The following is a 20647-nucleotide window of genomic DNA, read 5'->3' on the forward strand; positions in this document are numbered from 1 at the left end:
AGAATGCACAGCAACCAACCTACCAACTGAACCTGTGCCTGCCACAACAGATAATCCAGGGCTCTTGTTAGGGAGAATTCTCAAAAATGTGCTAATTCCCTTCACCTTAGAGACCCCCAGCAACTTTGCTGGATTTTGAGGACTTGCTGTTTTTACCTGGAGAAAGTGTGAGCCTTTTTTCCACTCTCTCATGTATTTTGATATGTGTTTTACATCTGTGTTTTCTTTGTTTATGGAGTTTAAACAACTCCATAAGCATCATCTTTTCATTTGTGTCACACAGTACCCTCAGTGTAGTGGCACAGGGAAGCCTTTCAGGCTTTCTCAAGGTTTAAATAACTTCTCTGGGATAAACTACTGTTTCTCAGAGTAAGTAAAGTGAAATTTACTTTACTAGTCTTTTAAATTCCTAGACCCAGCACACCCTATCTTACAATCGAGTGCTGGAGGGGTTACTTGGTATCCCCTGGGTCTAGATACTCATGTAGCAGTGAAATGCTACTCTTTCCTCTCAGAATGGCTGGTGCCGGTGGTTTTTCAACAAACTACCATGATTCTTCCCGACCGCGAACTATTCGTAGCACCGGTAACGTTAAATTGAGGGAGCCATGTTTTTCAAGATGGTGTCTGACCCCCCTCTGTAAAAACAGGTCCCAGTCTTCTTTTTTCACCATTTCTTTGTGGAAAGGTCCTTCTAGAGTTTGTCTCTGTGTGCCAAACCAGGTTTGGTCCCTTTGTTCCTTCGCCTTAGGCGGGCTTCAGGAGTGAAGACCGCCTCTGGCGCCCAAGTGTCTGATGTGGGCAGGAAGTGAGGGAGGTGCCTGCAACTCCCTGTGCTTAGTCTCATAGGAGACCCAAATGCACTCTGTGGTGATTGGCTGGCTGACTGTCCGGCAAGGACAGCCACCCTGCTGGGAGAGTGACAGCTAGGCTGGAATGAATGGGAGAGAACTGAATACAAGGCGAGTCTCTTGGCTTGGAAGGCAGATTCGACCACTGGAACGAAAGAATTGAAGAGGAGCTTGAAGAGGACAGCTGCTGCAACTCCTGGACCGGTGGTTTGCCCGGTGAAGCCTTGCTGCAGGCCCGAATCACCAAGTTCATCTCGACAAAGAAGCCCTGCAAGGACGACTTCTCCCTTTGAGTTGGTGGGACCAATCATCTCGACAGTAAGTCACCTGGATAACAATCTCGGAGCTGGTTGTATTTTCCTCAGAGTGCTGCAGGAAACCGAATAACCAGGGAGAGGGACACCAGTTTGTGTGCTCTACTTCAGCTACCAGAATCAAAGTTTGCCAGTTGCGAGCTTTTGACTGTTCAAGTGCAGTGCAGGAGTCCCCTGACGTCCTCCCTCTTGTCCCCACGACTGAGGCCCAGGAACAGCGTGATCTGCAGGAACTGCCAGGAACAGAAGTCATCAGCTGCATCTTTTTCTTCATTGTAAGGTACTTTGAGTACTTACCTCTCAGGGTGAAAGTGCTTGAAACATTTGCAACTCGCAGGCGTAATCAGCTTGTTTGTTTATTTATTTGTATTGCGCACCAGACCCGAAGGTAGCAGGGCGTAGAGATTACAAGGATGTTCATAGCTTAGGTTACAGAAATAAATTACACATGGTGGATACGGCACAGAGTCAGGCAAAGGGTAGCCATTAAAAGTGATCATTATAATGGACAGACAGACAAAGGCACAGAGTCAGGCAAAGGGTAGCCATTACAAGTCATCATAGGTTACAACAATAAGTTACACAGTCAGATATAGTGGAAAGTCTGACAAAAGGAGGTCATTACATATTGTCACTAACAGAAATGGGAGATCAAGCATAAGCTTACAAGTATAAGCAGTAGCAGAGGCTAAGGCGTTGAATTGTTTAGTGAAGCTGAGAGTGGAGTCGAGGTAAAACCCTAGTGTTTTTACCTTGTTGGCAACTTTGATGAGGTTGCCGTCGATTATGAATGAGGTGTATTTGTGGCAACCAAAATGATGAGCTCTGTTTTGTCATCATTCAGGCCTAAACCATGTGTGAATTAACAAGGGGGGTCCTGGGAGTCCCTCTGCCAGACATTAGTCCTGGTTGCGAGAGACTTACCCAGAGTCTTTAGCTCACTATCTTTCACAGAGAAGAAATATCCTAAACATATCAGTCTTTGTCCTGCCCTGGGGCAGTCCGGCACCGAAATGCTAGGCAATTCTCCTCTGAACAAGAGTACCAACAGCATCCCCAGACACGTGTTTCGGTCTGGATGGACCTCATCAGTAGGGAGGAACTGTGCCTCTCTAAGAATAGTGAGCAAGGGGTCCACGTCGGGATTCCCCTAGTAACTTAGGGTGAGACCCAAAGTTACTTGCATAAGCAAATTAACAAGGGGGTTCCTGGTTGCGAGAGACTTACCCAGAGTCTTTAGCTCACTATCTTTCACAGAGAAGAAATATTCTAAACATATCAGTCTTTGTCCTGCCCTGGGGCAGTCCAGCACCGAAATGCTAGGCAATTCTCCTCTGAACAAGAGTACCAACAGCATCCCCAGACACGTGTTTCGGTCTGGTTGGACCTCATCAGTAGGGAGGAGCTGTGCCTCTCTAAGAATAGTGAGCAAGGCGTCCACGTCTGTATTCCCCTAGTAACTTAGGGTGAGGCCCAAAGTTACTTGCATAAGCAAATTAACAAGGGGGGTCCTGGGAGTCCCTCTGCCAGGCATTAGTCCTGGTTGCGAGAGACTTACCCAGAGTCTTTAGCTCACTATTTTTCACAGAGAAGAAATATCCTAAACATATCAGTCTTTGTCCTGCCCTTGGGCAGTCCAGCACCGAAATGCTAGGCAATTCTCCTCTGAACAAGAGTACCAACAGCATCCCCAGACACGTGTTTCGGTCTAGTTGGACCTCATCAGTAGGGAGGAGCTGAGCCTCTCTAAGAATAGTGAGCAAGGGGTCCAAGTCTGGATTCCCCTAGTAACTTAGGGTGAGACCTAAAGTTACTTGCATAAGCAAATTAACAAGGGGGGTCCTGGGAGTCCCTCTGCCAGACTTTAGTCCTGGTTGCGAGAGACTTACCCAGAGTCTTTAGCTCACTATCTTTCACAGAGAAGAAATATCCTAAACATATCAGTCTTTGTCCTGCCCTTGGGCAGTCCAGCACCGAAATGCTAGGCAATTCTCCTCTGAACAAGAGTACCAACAGCATCCCCAGACACGTGTTTCGGTCTGGTTGGACCTCATCAGTAGGGAGGAGCTGTGCCTCTCTAAGAATAGTGAGCAAGGCGTCCACGTCTGTATTCCCCTAGTAACTTAGGGTGAGACCCAAAGTTACTTGCATAAGCAAATTAACAAGGGGGGACCTGGGAGTCCCTCTGCCAGACATTAGTCCTGGTTGCGAGAGACTTACCCAGAGTCTTTAGCTCACTATCTTTCACAGAGAAGAAATATCCTAAACATATCAGTCTTTGTCCTGCCCTGGGGCAGTCCGGCACCGAAATGCTAGGCAATTCTCCTCTGAACAAGAGTACCAACAGCATCCCCAGACACGTGTTTCGGTCTGGTTGGACCTCATCAGTAGGGAGGAACTGTGCCTCTCTAAGAATAGTGAGCAAGGGGTCCACGTCGGGATTCCCCTAGTAACTTAGGGTGAGACCCAAAGTTACTTGAATATGCAAATTAACAAGGGGGGTCCTGGGAGTCCCTCTGCCAGACATTAGTCCTGGTTACAAGAGACTTACCCAGAGTCTTTAGCTCACTATCTTTCACAGAGAAGAAATATCCCAAACATATCAGTCTTTGTCCTGTCCATGAAGAAAGAGGTCAACAAGATGCTTGATCTCGGGGTAATAGAGCCATCTACAAGTCCCTGGTCTAGTCCAGTTGTGCTAGTACCAAAGGCAGGATCCAAGGAGTTGAGATTCTGTGTGGACTATAGAGCCATAAATGCAGTCACAAAGACTGATGCCCATCCTTTACCTAGGACAGATGAACTGGTGGACAAACTTGGTTCATCCAAGTACCTCAGTACATTTGACCCAACATCAGGCTATTGGCAAATAGCTCTGACAGACCATGCCAAGGAGAAAACTGCATTTTCAACCTCAGCAGGCCTCTACCAGTTTAAGGTAATGACTTTTGGATTAAAGAATGCACCTGCTACATTCCAAAGGATGGTGAATCAAGTTCTGAATGGGATGGAGGATATCTGCATGGCATACTTGGATGACATTGCAGTGTTCAAGCCTACTTGGAAAGAACATGTTGACCACTTAGGATATGTATTGCAGGCTCTGGAGCAGGCCCATCTGACCATAAAGGCAAGTCAATGTCAAATTGGTCAGAGCAAAGTGGTCTACCTTGGACATGAGGTAGGAGGAGGTGAAATAAGGCCATTGCCTAGCAAAGTACAAGCTGTACAAGAATGGGCCACCCCTACTACTCAAAGTCAAGTGAAAGCCTTTTTAGGTCTCACTGGTTATTTTAGGAACTTCATAGAGAACTATGGGCCCATAGTTTCTCCCTTGAATGTGGTCTCCTCACCCAAATTCCCCAAGAAGGTCAGGTGGAATGAGGAGTGCAGTACTTAAGAAAGCCCTTTGTCAAGCTCCAGTCGTAAGAGCTCCTGATTGCAGCCAAAACTTCATTGTGCAGACAGATGCTTCCAATACAGGCATAGGTGCAGTTCTGAGTCAGCTGGATGAGAAAGCAAGGGAACGCCCAATCTGCTTCATCAGCAGTAAGCTGAAGGGGTTATAGGTCAAAGGATCGATTCAAAAGGATCAAATGGTCAAACGATCGATTCAAAAGGACCTAAAACAAAAGGATCGACATTTTTTTTTAACATTTTTTTTGGGGGTATATTGGGGAGGAAGGGTCCCCCCCCCAACCCCTATTTTTTTGGTAAAAAACACTTTTTTACCTATACGAAACCCCCCAAAAAAATATATAATTTAAAAAAAAATGCAATCCTTTTGTTTTCGGCCCTATTGTGTCGACCCTATTGCATTCGATCCTTTTGAAGTCGACCATTTGACCGGACACCAGCTGAAGGAACCTGAGGCAAGGTGGGCAATCATAGAACGTGAGTGTTTTGCCATTGTGTGGTCTCTGAAGAAGTTTAGACCATACTTGTACGGATCTACTTTTGTGATTCAGACAGACCACCAACCCTTGAGATGGTTAATGCAGATGAAGGGGGAAAATCCTAAATTGTTAGGATGGTCAATCAGCCTACAGGGGTTTGATTTTACCAGTGAACACAGGTCAGGGTGTAATCACCAAAATGCTGATGGTCTCTCCAGAATGTATGACTGACTGGAGTAAGGATATTCATTCAGGGGTGGATTCAATCCTCCTGTCCCTTAGTCTGGGGGGGACGAGTGTTAGGGAGAAGTCTACAAAATGTGCTAATTCCCTTCAACTTAGAGACCCCCAGCAACCTTGCTGGATTTTGAAGACTATTTAACCTGGAGAGAGTGTAAGCCTTTTTTGCACTCTATCATGTATTTTGATATGTGTTTTACCTTGTGTTTTCTTTGGTTATGGAGGTTAAACAACCCCATAAGCATCATCTTTTCATTTGTGTCACACAGCCCCCTCAGTGCAGTGGCACTGGGAAGCCTTTCAGGCTTCCCAAGGTTTAAATACCTTCTCTGGGATAAACAACTGTTTCCCAGAGTAAGTAAAGTGAAATTGACTTTACTAGTCTTTTAAATTCCTAGACCCCCAGCACACCCTATCTTACAATAGAGTGCTGGAGAGGTTACTTAGTATCCCCTGTTTCTAGATACTCATGTAGCAGTCAAATGCTAACCCTTCCTCTCAGAATGGCTTGTGGCAGTGGTATTATAATGAACTACCCTGATTTTTCCTGACCGCAAACTATTCATAGCTCCGGTAATGTTAAATCGCGGGAGCCATGTTTTTCAAGATGGCGTCTGAGCCCCCTCTGTAAAAACAGGTCCCGGTCTTCTTTTTTTGCCATTTCTTTGTGGAAAGGTCCTTCTAGAGTTTGTATCTGCGCGCCAAACCAGGTTTGGTCCCTTTGTTCTTTCGCCTTTGGCGGGCTTCAGGAGAGAAGACTGCCTCTGGTGCCTGAGTGTCTGGGGTGGGCAGGAAGTGAGGGAGGTGCCCAAAACTCCCTGTGCTTAGTCTCATAGGAGACCCAAATGCACTCTGTGGTGATTGGCTGGTTGTGTTTTCCTCAGAGTGCTGCAGGTAACCGAATAACCAGGGAGAGGGACACCAGTTTGTGTGCGTTACTTGCAGCTACCAGAATCAAAGTTTGCCAGTTGCAAGCTTTTGACTGTTCAAGTGCAGTGCAGGAGTCCCCCGACACCCTCCCTCGTGTCCCCACGACTGAGGCCCAGGAACAGCAAGATCAGCAGGAACTTTCAGGAATAGAAGTCATCAGCAGCATCTTTTTCCTCATTGTAAGGTACTGTGAAATCAGACTGAGAGTTCTTACCTCTCGCGGTAAAAGTGCTTGAAACTTTCGAAACTCGCTGGCCTAATCAGTTTGTGACCCAACATATGATTCTTCTTTATACATCCTACTTCTGAGAACTTGTGCAGAGACTTTTCAGTTGAACTACCAGAACCGCTTTATCCTATCCAAGACTTTAGCCCATTGACTTTGGCCTAGCCTATTGAATTGAATTGACTCTTCTGGTGAACTCAAAATATCTACATTGTCTAAGAATAATTGTAACCTTTCATATTCTAACAACATTTGCCTTTTACTCCTCTTCAAAAGTATTCTAAAATATAATTGAAGTATATTTGTGTGTTATATAATTGCCTTCTTCTTACGAATGTTTTATAACGGACAGATAAATAAATGAATAAGTATTTATCAAAGAAACCTTGAGTGTTAGAGTTTATTTGAACACTTGTGATTGTAGACCTCTTTGTAACATTATTACTGCTCACATTCCCCTCTTGAGATAAGCCTGGCTGCTCAACTCCGCTACCAAAACTGTGTGGTACAGACTTATACCAAAGGTTGGTTTGCTTACACCTGTAGTCATAGTTGTGTGTAGTGGTCCCAAAGGGTACTGCATACAAACTCTGCCTAACAGCTCTAACCGTCAGGCGCAATATATGAGGTTCAACAGTGAGCATATTAAATCAAACTATGGGATGCAACCATCTGACAATCAGTGTTTAATTTGTTAAACGATAAGTGCCACGGGTCTCCATTTGTCTTACTTGGTATGCTGGCACAATGTACTAGCCACCTGCTGAGAGGTTCAGAAGAGTTTTTTTTTCCCAGTTCGGGTTCTTGTGACCATTTCAGGGCAGGGTAATCTTTATTTATCATATTAAGCGTGCTATGATATGATATGATATGATATAAGTCATTTATAAAGCACCTGTACACAAGTGTTTCTAGGTGCAACAAGGGAGGGAGGACAAAACAATAATCTTAATAGGCCTTGTGTCAATCAGACTGTGCAAGTGCGATAACGCAAAGTGCAGGGGGAGAGGGAGAAGGGGGAAGTGCCAAGGAGAGGCAAAGGAGAAGTGCAATCAGGGCAGCATTGCTTTGAGTAAGTGCAGCCAGGGCAGCGCTGCTCTGGGTAAGTGCAAGGAGGCAGGGGACTGTAGGGTTACAGTTACAGCCCATAGGTGCATGGTAAGCCCGGAGGCAGTGCAGGGGCAGATGGTCGTGGAGGAGCATGGGACCCAGTGAGGCTCTGTGCGTAGCCAGGCCACCAGTCAGCGCAGCAGATATGTAGGTCATCAGGGGAGGGAGAGAGAAAGCAGAGGCAGAAGGTCTTGAGCTGCTTCCGGAACTTCAGGTGGTCCGCTTCAAGTTTGAGAGGGGCAGGGAGGCCATTCAAGAGGGGGGCACCTGAGGAGGAGAGAGACCCCCCCACTCTACACCTGGAGAAGCGTCTGACCCTCAGAGAGTTAGAGATGGCTGAGCGAAGGGCTCGAGAAGGAATTTGTTTTGGAAAAGAGAGTTGGATATAGAGCGGGCGCTGGCCCCAGAAAGCCTTGTGGATGATGCAGAGGGTCTTGAACTTGATCCTTGCCGCCACTGAGAGCCAGTAGGGAGATTTCAGGGGTGGAGAGATACAGTCCCTGGGCTTGAGGGCAAGGAGAAGTCTTGCAGCCCTGTTCTGGATTAGTTGAAGAGGGCGGAGAGTAGAGGCAGGTAGATTGAGAAAGAGGCTGTTGCAGTAGTCCAGCCTAGAAAGAACCGGGGCTCTGGAGACAGCGAGCTTCAGTGGGAAAGTGAGAAAAGGAATAATACCTCTGAGGAGGTGTAGTGGACCTTTTTGGCAAGGTTGTGATGTGAGGTGAGAGTGAAGTCGGAGATGACACCAAGGGTTTTTGCCTCAAAGGAAGGCGAAGGAAGAGGGCCCAAGGAGGGCAACCAGAGTGAGAGAGGGAAAGCGGGACAGGGGTCCCAATGAGAAGGATCTCAGTCTTATTGGCATATCGGCACAGATTGTTGGAGGCGCACCAATCCTGAATCACGGATAGACATTCAAGAATGAGCAAGTTAGGAAAGGAGGCTGAGGGGAGCCCGAAAGAGAGCTGAGTGTCATCTGCATAACACTGAAAGTTAGAGGAGAAGGTAGAGGTAAAGTGGCCCAAAGAGGCCAAGTAGACACTGAAGAACCACGGTGAGAGGTTAGAGCCCTGGGGAACATCACATGTGGAGAGAGAGGTAGTGGAGAGAAAGGACCTAATTTGGATCTGGGAGGGTTGGTCCTGGAGGAAGGAGGTCAACCACTCCAGGGCCTGATCTGTGATGCCCAGGTTCTCAGAGTTGATTGATCAGGATGGAGTATTTGACCGTGTCAAAAGCAGAGGAAAGGTCAAGGAGGATGAGGACAGAAGGAAGGCTTGAATCAGGATTGGTGAGCAGATCTTCACAGGTGTTCAGGAGAGCAGATTCTGTGCCTATGGCTGCTCTGAAGCCAGACTGATGGTCACAGAGACAACCAACAGATTCGGTGTTGAACATAATGGTCTATTTAAAAAGATATTTGGCCAAAGGAATTCAACTAAACTGAAGAGTAACGACTGAAGATAATTAACTCTTCAGTTCCTTAAAAACACAGGTTTGTGCTGCAAGGCAAGCACACAGTTTCCTGTGAGAAAGGTCCCTTTAAATATTTTGTTTTCACTTTGCAGCGACCCAATGATTGTGAGCATATTTTCTTCAGGTATCCATGTAATACAGAGGGGCACTATGCCAGTGAGCACAGAAAGCAAGGTTCCATGATTTTGAGAAAATTATAACAAATACCACATTTTAAAGCACTTCTTCTAAATTGCTTTGGAACTGAGCACCTATGACGAGGAGTTCATAAAATAATCCAATACTTTAAAATGCGAGCTCTCAGAAGCAGCATTATTGCACTACAGGAAAATTAAAAATGTTTGGACCCATCAATTGCTTCAGAAGCAGCTGTTTAGCAAGGAGCAACTTGGGATAGAGCCAGCACTGTGAGAAGCAGAACAAGAATGACAAACAACACTACCAGAAGTGCTGGTGCTTTGCCCAGGTATCACACGAAAATACTGTATACATAAAACTGAATGGTTGAAACGATCGGATTTCGGTTGTACAGAAATTACATACATTTTAATCATTCGGTTTTCATTATAGCGGATAAGGAAGCAGGCGTTGCAGGGATGTCCCCGCACCCTTGTTTGCTATAATGGAAGTGTGGCAGGGGTGTCCCCTGCATCCAAAACAAAGTTTTGGAGAAAATAAGAAGAAAAAAAATGAAAAGGACCCTGCAGTGCCGGTTCCCATCCATGGAAGTGAACGGAACTGGCGCTGCAGGGACTCTGCGGCACACAGTGAAGTGTGCCCCCAAAAGGTAAGTAGGAAGGTGGGGGGAGTGCGGTCTAGAAAGGGGATTTAGCTGTGGGGTGCTTATTTCAATACATTTAGAATACGACCTTTTCGTCTTCGAAATGTTCATATTCGAAATAATCATGTAGATCCCTTTGCCCAACCTTCAAAATAAAACCTGGAACTGGGCTCTGTGCATATTACGTGAGCCCAAACTCCCATAAAAAAACAAGATGGCCCCCACCATAATGAATACAAAAGGGATCTAGTCCCCTATCCTATTTCCATGGCGTTCTTTGAGGGCGGGAGGTACAATGCGCATGTGCATCCAACAGAGAGCCTTGTAGGGGAAGATCTTGGGGAGTGGCTTGGATTAATGACCCAGGTGAACATCAGCTACAAAATGTTCAGAAGATATGCAAGGATGTATATGGAGAAGTCTAATGCAAACTATATTACCCTTTGTCCTAGCTAGTGAATAAAACAATAAAATGAAGATTACCCAGCCTAAAATAGCATGATTCTATTAAAGATATGGAGGCAAGCATTATGCTCCAACTTCCTTTACTTGCTCTCACAGCAGCAAACAAATAAAAAAACTTAAAGAACTACAAAAAAAGAACAATGGTATCAACGTTAACTGAGTTCTGTAGTTTCAACTGAAAATATCTTTCTGAGGCCACCGTAGACCTGCTCCTTCAAACCTCATAAGCCCCTTCCATATGGATTCCTTCCTCTTTCTTTGCGATCAATGCCGACCTTCCTTCTCGACTGTACTCCAAACGTATAGATCTGTGTACTCTGACATGGACACAACCTACAGGCACAGTCCACCACTGCCATATTTAGTTGGAATAGGACAGGTGAGCAGAGAATGATGTCATCCAAAGTAGGGGGTGAAAAGCTTCCCCCTACCATGGTCTGCCTGTCAAAGGCTCCATGGAACTGCCGTGCAGCTGGTGGCAGAGATTAACATACCAATAGAGGGTACTTCAAACAGGCCCCCATGGGGCCTGGCTGCATAGGATAACAAAGGAAACAGGAAACCCAACACATCTTTCATATGTAAGTTTGCCAACCTGAAACCAGCTTCTGCCTCTCAGTATTAAAGACAGTGAACTGACATGTCTGAGTCTATTTGCAGTAAAAAAAAAAAAAACACTAGGGGGACCCCATTCATAAGATACCAGACCAAATAACATTGGACTCCAATGTTATTTTTTCAGTTCAATGTCCCAATCCACAGCTGCCCTTGGGACTCTCCCCCCTTCTTTTTTCAGAACAGGGACCAAGCCAGCACACAGTGTGCCCTGCTAGGCTCTGCAGCATGCTCTCTGTACAGAAAGTGCTAGAAGGTCCTTGGACCTGAAACCAGGGACAAGTCAGCTGCCTGCAACACACTCCCTAGTTATGGGCTGTCCACCTTAAAAGACAATGCTAGCCCATTGAAGAGGCAGAGAGAAGTGCAACGAAACGCACCTTTCACCGTCCACCTTAGTAGGACATTTTCGAGCCAGTCAAGTACCTCGATCTGCAAGTGCCTGCAACGTTGACTGCTGTAAAGCCCTGAGCTACCGCCGTCAAGTCGCATTCTCTTAAAGAAACCCGAATCGTCTCGACCAGTACTTCAGAACCGCTGAACAGCACTGAGACGATTCCTGACCCTGAGTCGTCGTGTAGGCCAGTCTGCAGCCGTTCGTCCAGCATCGCTCGCCAAACTGTCTTGCCGCAAGGTACCCGCAGCTGACTCCCGTCTCAAAGTCTGTTGCAGAAGCCTGCAAAGCACCCTGCAGCTGACTCGATCCTGTCGAGCACCAAGAACCTATACAGCACCAGGTACATTGTGGTTCGGTCCCCCTGGTCCATCCAAGAAGGCCCCAAGAGACATTTTAAGACCCATTGCCCCGTTTGTGCTAAAGTCAAGAAACCTTAACAAACTGTTGTGTTTATTAACCATACCGACTCCCCTCCTGTCAGTATCGAGAGTGCACCCATTTTCTTTCTTTGAAACTGTCTGTCCTCTGCATTCCTGTACAGGGTAGGTTGTATTTCGGAGCGTTGTTAAACTGTCTGTTGTGATTAATAAAAATAGATCTTTTTAATACAACCTTGACTGGACAGTCCTTTTATCATTGGGTAATAATTGTATTTTCACTGTGTTGCAACTAACCAACGATCCACCACCTTTTGGAGATACGCTTGCCATTCCATCCCTGAAACCAAAATTGGAGAAGGAGGTTTAAAATTGACTGTTCGGATCCTTTCTGGTGTACTAGAGGTGTGGGGCTGATTGATGGTTTAGAAACCTATATTCACCCCTGGACCGCTGGTTCCCCGGAAGTTGATTCGTCACATTAACACCTTCGAATCCCACCAAGCAGTGTGTTGCCGGCACCACCCGTTATTATGGAAATATCAACGTAAAGCTTGACACGTAAACCGAGTCGACCTGGTACTCTGAACATGCAACGGGATAGACAAATAGCTTTGTAGGAGAGCCAACATCTTACCATCACTCAAGAGTATACCCAAGTACCGGAGCCAATCTTGCAAAAATATGAAAAAGAAGAAGTCCCCGGCTAACTGATCAAAGGATGGTGCGAAGTGCTGCCTGTCTGACTGGCTGAAGTGCTGCCTGTCTGACTGGCTGGCCGCAAGAAAGAAGGAGCAAGTATACCCCCCATTAGTAAAAGAGGATATGCACCTTGATTGTCAGACCGCTAGTCCCACTGGCGATAATAAATCTTATGAAATTAAGAAGGATATTTTAGAAAGATTGGAACAGGATTAAGAGTCCTGTTGCCATACATTTCAGAGTGTTCAATATTGTTGACTAAATAAACACTTGGGAAGTGGTTACTCAGCTCCAATTCCAACAAAACATGAACCACCATTCTGTTGGACAGTTCTCCAAGTAATTTCACATGAACATACCGAGGTTGGTGATCCAGCACCATTAGTCCACTTTAGAAGCAATAAGCTTTCCAGAAGTCAAGCATTTGTTGTCATGATGGCATCCGCAGAAAAAGTCAGCAGAAAAATTTCGAAAGGAGGAATTACTGTATCTTTTTGGGAGTTATTTCTCTAAATGTGGGGACATTTTTTAAGCAATATGGGAGTTGGGGGTGGCGGGGGTAAGGGAAATAGTTTTGGTGGTGGGTAGAGGAGGGAGGTGGTTGTAGGCAGGGGGGTCTCCCCCCGCATTTACAACACAAAAAAAGACTTGGTCATTTCTCGTTTCAAAATGTTAACGTATATCCGTCATGATACGTGCTGAACCCTCTTACAACAAACATAACGTAGTGCAAATCACTCAGGGCTAGCTCTAGGTTAGGCAATGGGTCAAGTGGATATAGGCTTCCATATGGCCATGGCAGCAAGCTCAGGAGAAAACGGATGAAGAGATCAAATATGATACAGTCTGATCTATTATGAAAACGGTTCCATATCATTTCATCACGGGATGAAACAACAATGGGTTTTTCTCTGTGGATATTTCAACAAGAAAATTCATTGTGTTTTTTTATTTATTTTTTGGGGTGGTTCCACCCCCAAACCCCATCCCCTTTAATTATTTAACTATTTCCGAACACCCACAACCCATCTATATATTTTTTTAACCACCCCCTACAAAATTCAATGAGTTTTCACGTTGAAATAGCAGCAGAGAAAAACCCAGCGTCCTTTCATCTCACGATGAAAGGACGTTGTACCATGAAAACATACCTGATTAATCGCTCCTCAGGTATGCAAACAATCTGTTAGCACTCATGCTTAAGGGTGTAAATCACCAGAGCCACCCAATATAAAGGAAGACGCATATGCATAATATAGGGGCCAGAACCAGGAACATTAAAAACTTTAAGATGAAGATTCAAGTGACTGGCCAGAGTCAACCAGCCCTACCCAGTACTGACTAAGCCATAAGAGTTTTTCCACAATCTATTTTAAATATTGTGTGCACATAAGGAGCAAAATATCCTATCCCAGCACAAATGCTAAATATGGAGTGGAAGATACCACTGTACCATATTAAGCCATGATAATGCCGGACCTGCCCAGACCAGGAGGGATTGAACAGATTGCCCAAATGTTTCCCGAAGATGCCTCATTAGGCAAAGAGAAACCTGGAAAGGAAGAGATTTTTCTTGATTGGCTAGCAGAGCGGATTGAGTCGGAGTCCACATATTTATGCGCAAGAGGAAGAATATCAATCAGCCAATGACATAGAAGAAAGCAAAAGAAAGTTTCACTGACAAATGGCTTCCTCACCCCTATGGAGGAGTTATAGAGGTCGAGCTGTGAGGGATGGCATGTCGTGAGTGGCTAGGACTACAAGCAAGTGGAGTCTGGAACTGTCTGATCATCAGCGCCTGACGGGAGCAGTGCTACTGTTGATGGTAAGAGGAAGGACCGAGCTTAAAAGAAGAGGAGGAGTCCCGTTTAAGGAAGGGTGGGCACCATAGAGTGGTATTTGTTTGGAGAGATGCCAGGATGCTGTGGAACAGGCGTTCGGGGTCAGGAGAGTGGAGTTGTCGGCTGGTATATATCTGAAATGGAGATGGAAAACGAGAGGGGGGGTGAGGGAACCAGCACAAGTCCAGACACTGGGTACCAGCGGAGCCTGTCGAATGAGAGGTCTGTGCGAACTTCCAGATGCTGCGAGGACACAAGGACGATAGAGGGATTGTAAAATGAGAAGCGTGTATCAAGCATGCGACACAGTGAAGGAATGGAGCCGGTGAAAGGGTCCAGGAAGAGACACAGGGGCGAGGCCATAGATTTTGGAAAGAAATGGAGTAAGAGAAGGTGCCGTTTCCCAGTGGATCTTTGACAGGTACGAGAGGCTGTGAAGGAAGGGAGCTGGTGAAATGGTTCACCCAAAAACCATGAAGAAGCAAACCCATAGATAAGCCGATAGGTGCCCAACTAGGGATTCTAGGAAGTAAAGCATTGGCTGCTGGGAGGAGGATAATGATCTCACAGCGTAAAAGTAAGAGGAAGCGTTCAAGCAAAATGCTGCATTCTGGGAAATGGAATCCAATCCCAGGGCATAACCAAAGTAAGAGGAGGAGAGAAAGTGGCATGCTTCATTATGGCAAACAGAGTCAAATCCCCGAGTGAAACCAAGAAACCGAGGAAACTCCCAGAGCAGTCACCAAGCTTCATTAGACTACCATCTCCATCTGTCAAGTTACCATTTTTCACTAAAAAGCTGTTTGTTTCAAGTACTTATTTTGTGATGGTGCCCCACTTCAGGAACCCCTTCGTGCTTTCATGAGCAATGATGCCAGCTGTGCCAAGATCTAGCTTGCTGTGGGCCTGCCTGTTGCAGTTGGGCACAGCTGTGCTCAGCTCTGTGAGCCCAGGAAGATGCCAGAGAAAGTGCCCTTGCATGGCCCTTCCCCGAGGTGAGACCTTTGTACAGTGGGACAGGGCACGTGTTGCACCCCTCCTTAGGCTGACCTCGGTCCTGGGCCTGGAGAATGTGGGAGGGCGAGGTGATCAGGTCTTGCTTTGCTATCACATCTGACAGGAAGATGCGTGGTTCTATGTCAGGAGACGATGGCCGTGCGTCGCCCATTCATGCAGACACTCGTGTACGCAGAAGCCCGAAGGCTGCCGTGTGATTGTGTGGCACAGAGTTGTTCGTAGAGCTTCGTGCACATTCATTTACTGGCACATACAGCCACTCATGAAAACCTTACGGGGAGGGAGCAATCCTGTCAGGTGTTGGGGACGGTGAAGGGGTTCTTCACAAGTGGTTCTCTAGTGTACATTTTCTTACACAAGTTAGAATGTACTTGTGAGTGGCTATGTGGTTTGCTGGGTGATCCGATTCTTCTGTAAATACACGAGCTCCTATAATTCTAGTTCCTACATAGAAATTCCACAACCTAATGTCTTAAGGTGTATTCTCTCAAAACTGCAATTGCCTCAAAGGATTTTGCTTTTGGCTCAAAATGCCTTTGTAACTCGCACCAAAAGCAATACTCCATTTACCTTACATTTCTTAAAAGGCTGTTTGATGTGTTTTATTGAAGCTGAACGCAGTTCCTGCTACTATTATTTTATTTATTTATTTGTATTTATTGTGCATTTGTAAGGCACTTATGCATCAGGTAATTGTGTTTCAAAGTGCCCACAGGGCAACAAGGAGTGAACATGGGAATGAAATGCAAATATAACAATGAAAGAGAGAGGCCGCCCTACTACGCCTTATGAGAATTCAGAGTGTGCAAGTGCAGAGAGAGAGAGAGAGAGAGAGAGGGGGGGATTGGTGAGGGGGTGGGGGACGTGTAAGTGCTAGGGCATACGTTGCAAATTGTTAAGTGACTGGCAGAGATCATTTGGTGAGAGTGGTCGACTGCCAGTAAATAAGTGCAGACCTGAGATAGCACAGGCCAGTGGGTGCCTAAGGCAAGTGCTGGGAGTGGGTGGAGGCTGAAACCAATTGGGGTTGGGAGGCCAGGACCCAGGCGGACACATAAGGGCCCTGGTACAAATCTCAGCGACTCTGGGGTTTAGCAAACAAGGGAGGGGGGCAAGGGAGAGGTGAAAAGGAAAGTCTTGAGGAGCTTCTGGAATTTGAGATCTGGCTCAAGGGGAAGATGAAGGGGGAGGCTGTTCCATAGGAGGGAGCCTGCTGAGGAAAGAGATCATCCACCAGCTAGCAATTTAGCGAATCGCTTGACACGCAGAGAGTTGGTGCCGGAGGAACGTAAAGATCTGGAAGGAGTGTATTTGGTGAGAGCAAGTTGTAGATGGCGTGGTCCCTGGGCCCCAGACAGCCTTATGGATGGTGCAGATGGATTTGAATTTGATCCTTGCAGAAAACGGGAGCCAGTGGAGGGTTTTTAGGGCTTGAGAGATGTTGAGGCCAAGAATAAGTCTTGCAGCCCTATTCTGGATTAGATGGAGGAGACATCGAGAGGAAGAGGGTAGATTAAGGAAGAGGCTATTGCAATAGTCAAGCCTAGAGAGTACCACCGCTCTAGAGATATTGAGCTGCTGAGGTAAAATGAGGAAAGGCACAATTGCTTTGAGGAGGTGGAGTTGAAAGTGGGCCTTCTTGGCAAGGTCCTGGATGTGAGGGAGGATGGAAAGAGAGGAGTCAAAGATGATTCCAAGGTTTTTGGCTTCAGATGGAGGAGAAGGGGGAGAACCCACAGAGGGTGGCCAGCATGAGGGGAAAAAAGAGGGGGCAGGAATCCCAATGGGAAGGATCTCAGTCTTGCTGGCATTGAGGCAGAGATCATTGGAGCACTACAGGACTGGATGGCAGATAGGCAGTCAAGAATTATGGAGGGGGTAAGGAGAGGATCAGAGGGAAGTTTGAAGAAGAGTTGTGTGCCATCTGCATAACACTGGAAGTAAGGGAAATAGGTGGAAATTAGGTGTGCAAACGGGGCAAGATAGATGTCAAAGAGCCAGGGAGAAAGGTTGGAGCCCTGGGGATGCCACATTTGGAGATATAGGAGGGAGAGGAGAAAGAGCCCAGAATAACCTGGGAGGATGGTCATTGAGGGAAGAGGTCAGGCAGTGCCAGTCCAGTGCCCGCTCTTAGATACCTAGGGTATTGTGGAGCAGTTTTATGAGGATGGACTGGTTAACCGTGTCAAATGCAGAGGAGAGATTAAGTCGAACAAGAACGGCAGGAGAGTTAGAATCAAGAGATGCAAGCAGTTCTTCACGGGTGTTCAGAAGAGCAGTTTCCGTGCCTCTGGATGCTCAAAATACAGATTGATGGTCTTGCAGGCAACCAACAAGCTCAGTATGCTGGGTCAGTTGGGGGAAGACCAGCTTCTCTAAGAGTTTCCCAAGGAATGGGGTGATTGAGATGGGGTGGTAGTTAGCCAGACAGGATGGGTATGCAGAAGGTTTTTTCAGGAGGGGGTGCACAAGAGAGTGCTTGAGGGAAGAGGGGAAAGACCCAGCAGCAAAAGAGTGATTGCAGAAATCAGCAAGTGCAGGGGCAAGAAAGTCAATGTTGTCCTTAATAGTTCTGGAAGAACAGGGGGAGACCTGTTTGGAGGAGACCTTCATAGAGCAGACGATTCTAGTGTCCTCATCAGATGTGATAGGGGAGAAGGAGGAGAGAAATGCAGAGGAGTGATGGGATGCCATAGATGGTAGGGGGTGGGCAAAGGGGAGGGAGAAGAAGAAGCGAGGGTGCTCAGGATGGCCTGAGTTTTTGCAGTGCAGTGTGTGCCCAATGCATTTCAGAGGGTCTGGGAGGGAAGAGGCGAGGTGGGGACTGCAGATGGGTTGGCCAGTTCATTGCAGATGTTAAAGAGTTCAGCTGTGTTGGATGCACAAAAGATGGGATCCTGGATGTGGGCCCTTTTCTTGGAGCGACCTGGGAGTCGGTATTGCCTTTGGAGCAGGCGACAGACCAGTTTGTCAGAGGGGGAGCCAGAGGTCTGCCACTTCCGTTCTGCAGCTCTGCACTTGCGTTTCAAGGCTGCAAGTTCAGAGTCATACCAGTTGCTAGACTTGGAGGTATGTTTAAGGTGGATCCTCATGACTGGGGCAAGAATGTCAAGGGTGTTAGTGATGTCAAGATGGAGGTTGATGAGAGCGAAGTCAGAGGTAGAGTTTGCAGTGGGGACAAAGGGGATGAGGTTGATGCGAAAGCAGAAGCTGACACTCGTTTCATCGGACGGATGTTCGTGAACGAGGTTGGCAGGGCAGGGGGGGATGCAGTCAGATGGCAGAGAGGGCACAGGTGAGAGGAGAAGAGATAATGGTCTGACCAGGAGAGAGGGGTAGTGAGTGGGGAGGAGAAAAAGAGATCAGTGTGGATGATGGCATCAAGAGTGTGTCCAGCTGAGTGGTTAAACCCACTCTATCCGTTGGGAGCACCCGACTCCACTCTCTCGACATTGACTCAACCCATTGGAAAGCACCAAGAAACCAGGCTTGAGGCTGCCAGATCTCCCAAGAGTAAGAGAATGCTTTTCACAGTGGGTCTCTTGTGACTTGCACTCTTGCCACATTTTTTGATCCACTGTCGAGCCATCGAACCACTGACACGACCCATCACCTGTCTGCACTTTAGCATTTTTGATCCTATCACCCATGAAGAACCGCATCACCACGTAGGACCCTTTCGAGTACACTCAACTGATTTGAGATGCCAACTGGAAGCCCTGTAGATGTGCTCCACCTTTTGGGACCAAAGTGACCTTTCAGCCGACCTTCTGGTCTTGCCAATTCTCCTGCATGAGCATCCCTGCTTCTCAAACCAGATTGCCCTTTCACACAAAGTTCTGCATTCTCTTTGTTTCTTTTATAGGGGTGGATTGTATGTATGTTTTAGGTAGTTTGGTGCATTTGTTGTTTTTATTAAAAGTCCTATATTTTGATAAAAACTTGGTAGGACGCTGTTTGGGTTGCTACTGTTAGCAGGTCACACCCCTCCTGATAGCGCAGCCCTCAGCCAACATTAACACAAAAGGAGAAGCATGTTTGTCTTTCGGGCTGTGTCTGTTTCACCTTTAAGATTGGGATCACTGCTGGTTTAGAAGTATTGTGGGGCTGAGTAGGCAGTTTAGCCACTATTAATCTATGTACTTATGCACAGTGCAGTCATTTCATCACAGGAGGATGATCTGTGGCTGTGAGTGTCTACTGTGGGGTTGAGGTGACTTTAATGTGATGTGTGACTGCCAATGGTAATGTAATTATTCGTATCAGAGTAATTTTTGGCTGTGTATTGATGTGTTGCAGCAGAGTGATGGGTGACTGTGGAGTGATGGGTGACACTGGGGCTGTTGTGTGGGTGTAAGGAATTCAACCATCCTCACAGCAGGCGTTCCCTCGCCTAAGTCTTTTTTGATTTTTTTAAAGAAATTGAATGATGTGAGAGCAACCTCGGAAAACGTGTGGGGCTAATCCGCACACATTTTCCTATGCTCACCGTACAACAAACACAGTCAAATGCACTCTGGGTGGACACAGCCTACAGGTGCAGTCCTCCTGTCATGTTCAGCTGGAATGTGACAGCCACAGGGTACATCAAAGCATCTCAGTAAGGGGGAAGACAACACCTTCCTCCTGCCATGGCCAGCCTAATTAAATATCAAAGACTCCATGGATCCACCCTGCCTAGTGTCAAGGTTTTGCTGGTGACAGCGCATACTGATGAGAGTTAATTGAAACAGGCCTACGAGAAGCCTGATCACAGAACTGACAAAAGGGGACAGGAAACCAGCAACTCTTTGAAATGCAATGTGTCAACCTGAAGTTGGCTCCCACCCCTCTGTATGAAGGGCAGTCAATGGCATGTTTGGGACTACTGTTTACAGTAGGCAACCCCTGCAAGGGGACCCCCTTTCAGAGGGAAGAGGTACGTGATTTGATGGAGACCGAAAGTCTGTTCTCACCACAAACTTCAAGGGAGACCTGCACTTTGATCAGGAGCCACAGAAAGCTCAATTAACCAGAGATACACTTTGATCCACAAACAGACAGGAAGATGGGTGGGAATTAGTAGTACATGTTGTGACCCCTTATCTTTCCTGTTGCAAAACACTCTGGTTATGACCTCACACATAACAGAAGATTGTTGGTGGGGACCCAGGATTGGTCTATTAAGATAGGCTTACCGTGCACCAATCACTGGGGCTCATTTGGCTTTAAAAGAAGGTTGAGCCCCTCTTTTGGCTGACCATTCAACGACGACGAGTAAGAAGAAGGGCTAATGTGGACCCTGACTGAAAGTACAGTCTGCCTTACAGCTTCTTCCAGTGAAGGAAGGCCAGGTTTTCCAAGAGGAAATCAAGATCCCTCCCCTAAACGTCTCCCAGGGAACAGAGGGAGATACCGACCTCAGGAGACCCATCC

The sequence above is a fragment of the Ambystoma mexicanum genome, chromosome 8 (assembly GCF_040938575.1).
Source record: "Ambystoma mexicanum isolate Mex_15411 chromosome 8, UKY_AmexF1_1, whole genome shotgun sequence".
Taxonomy (NCBI): domain Eukaryota; kingdom Metazoa; phylum Chordata; class Amphibia; order Caudata; family Ambystomatidae; genus Ambystoma; species Ambystoma mexicanum.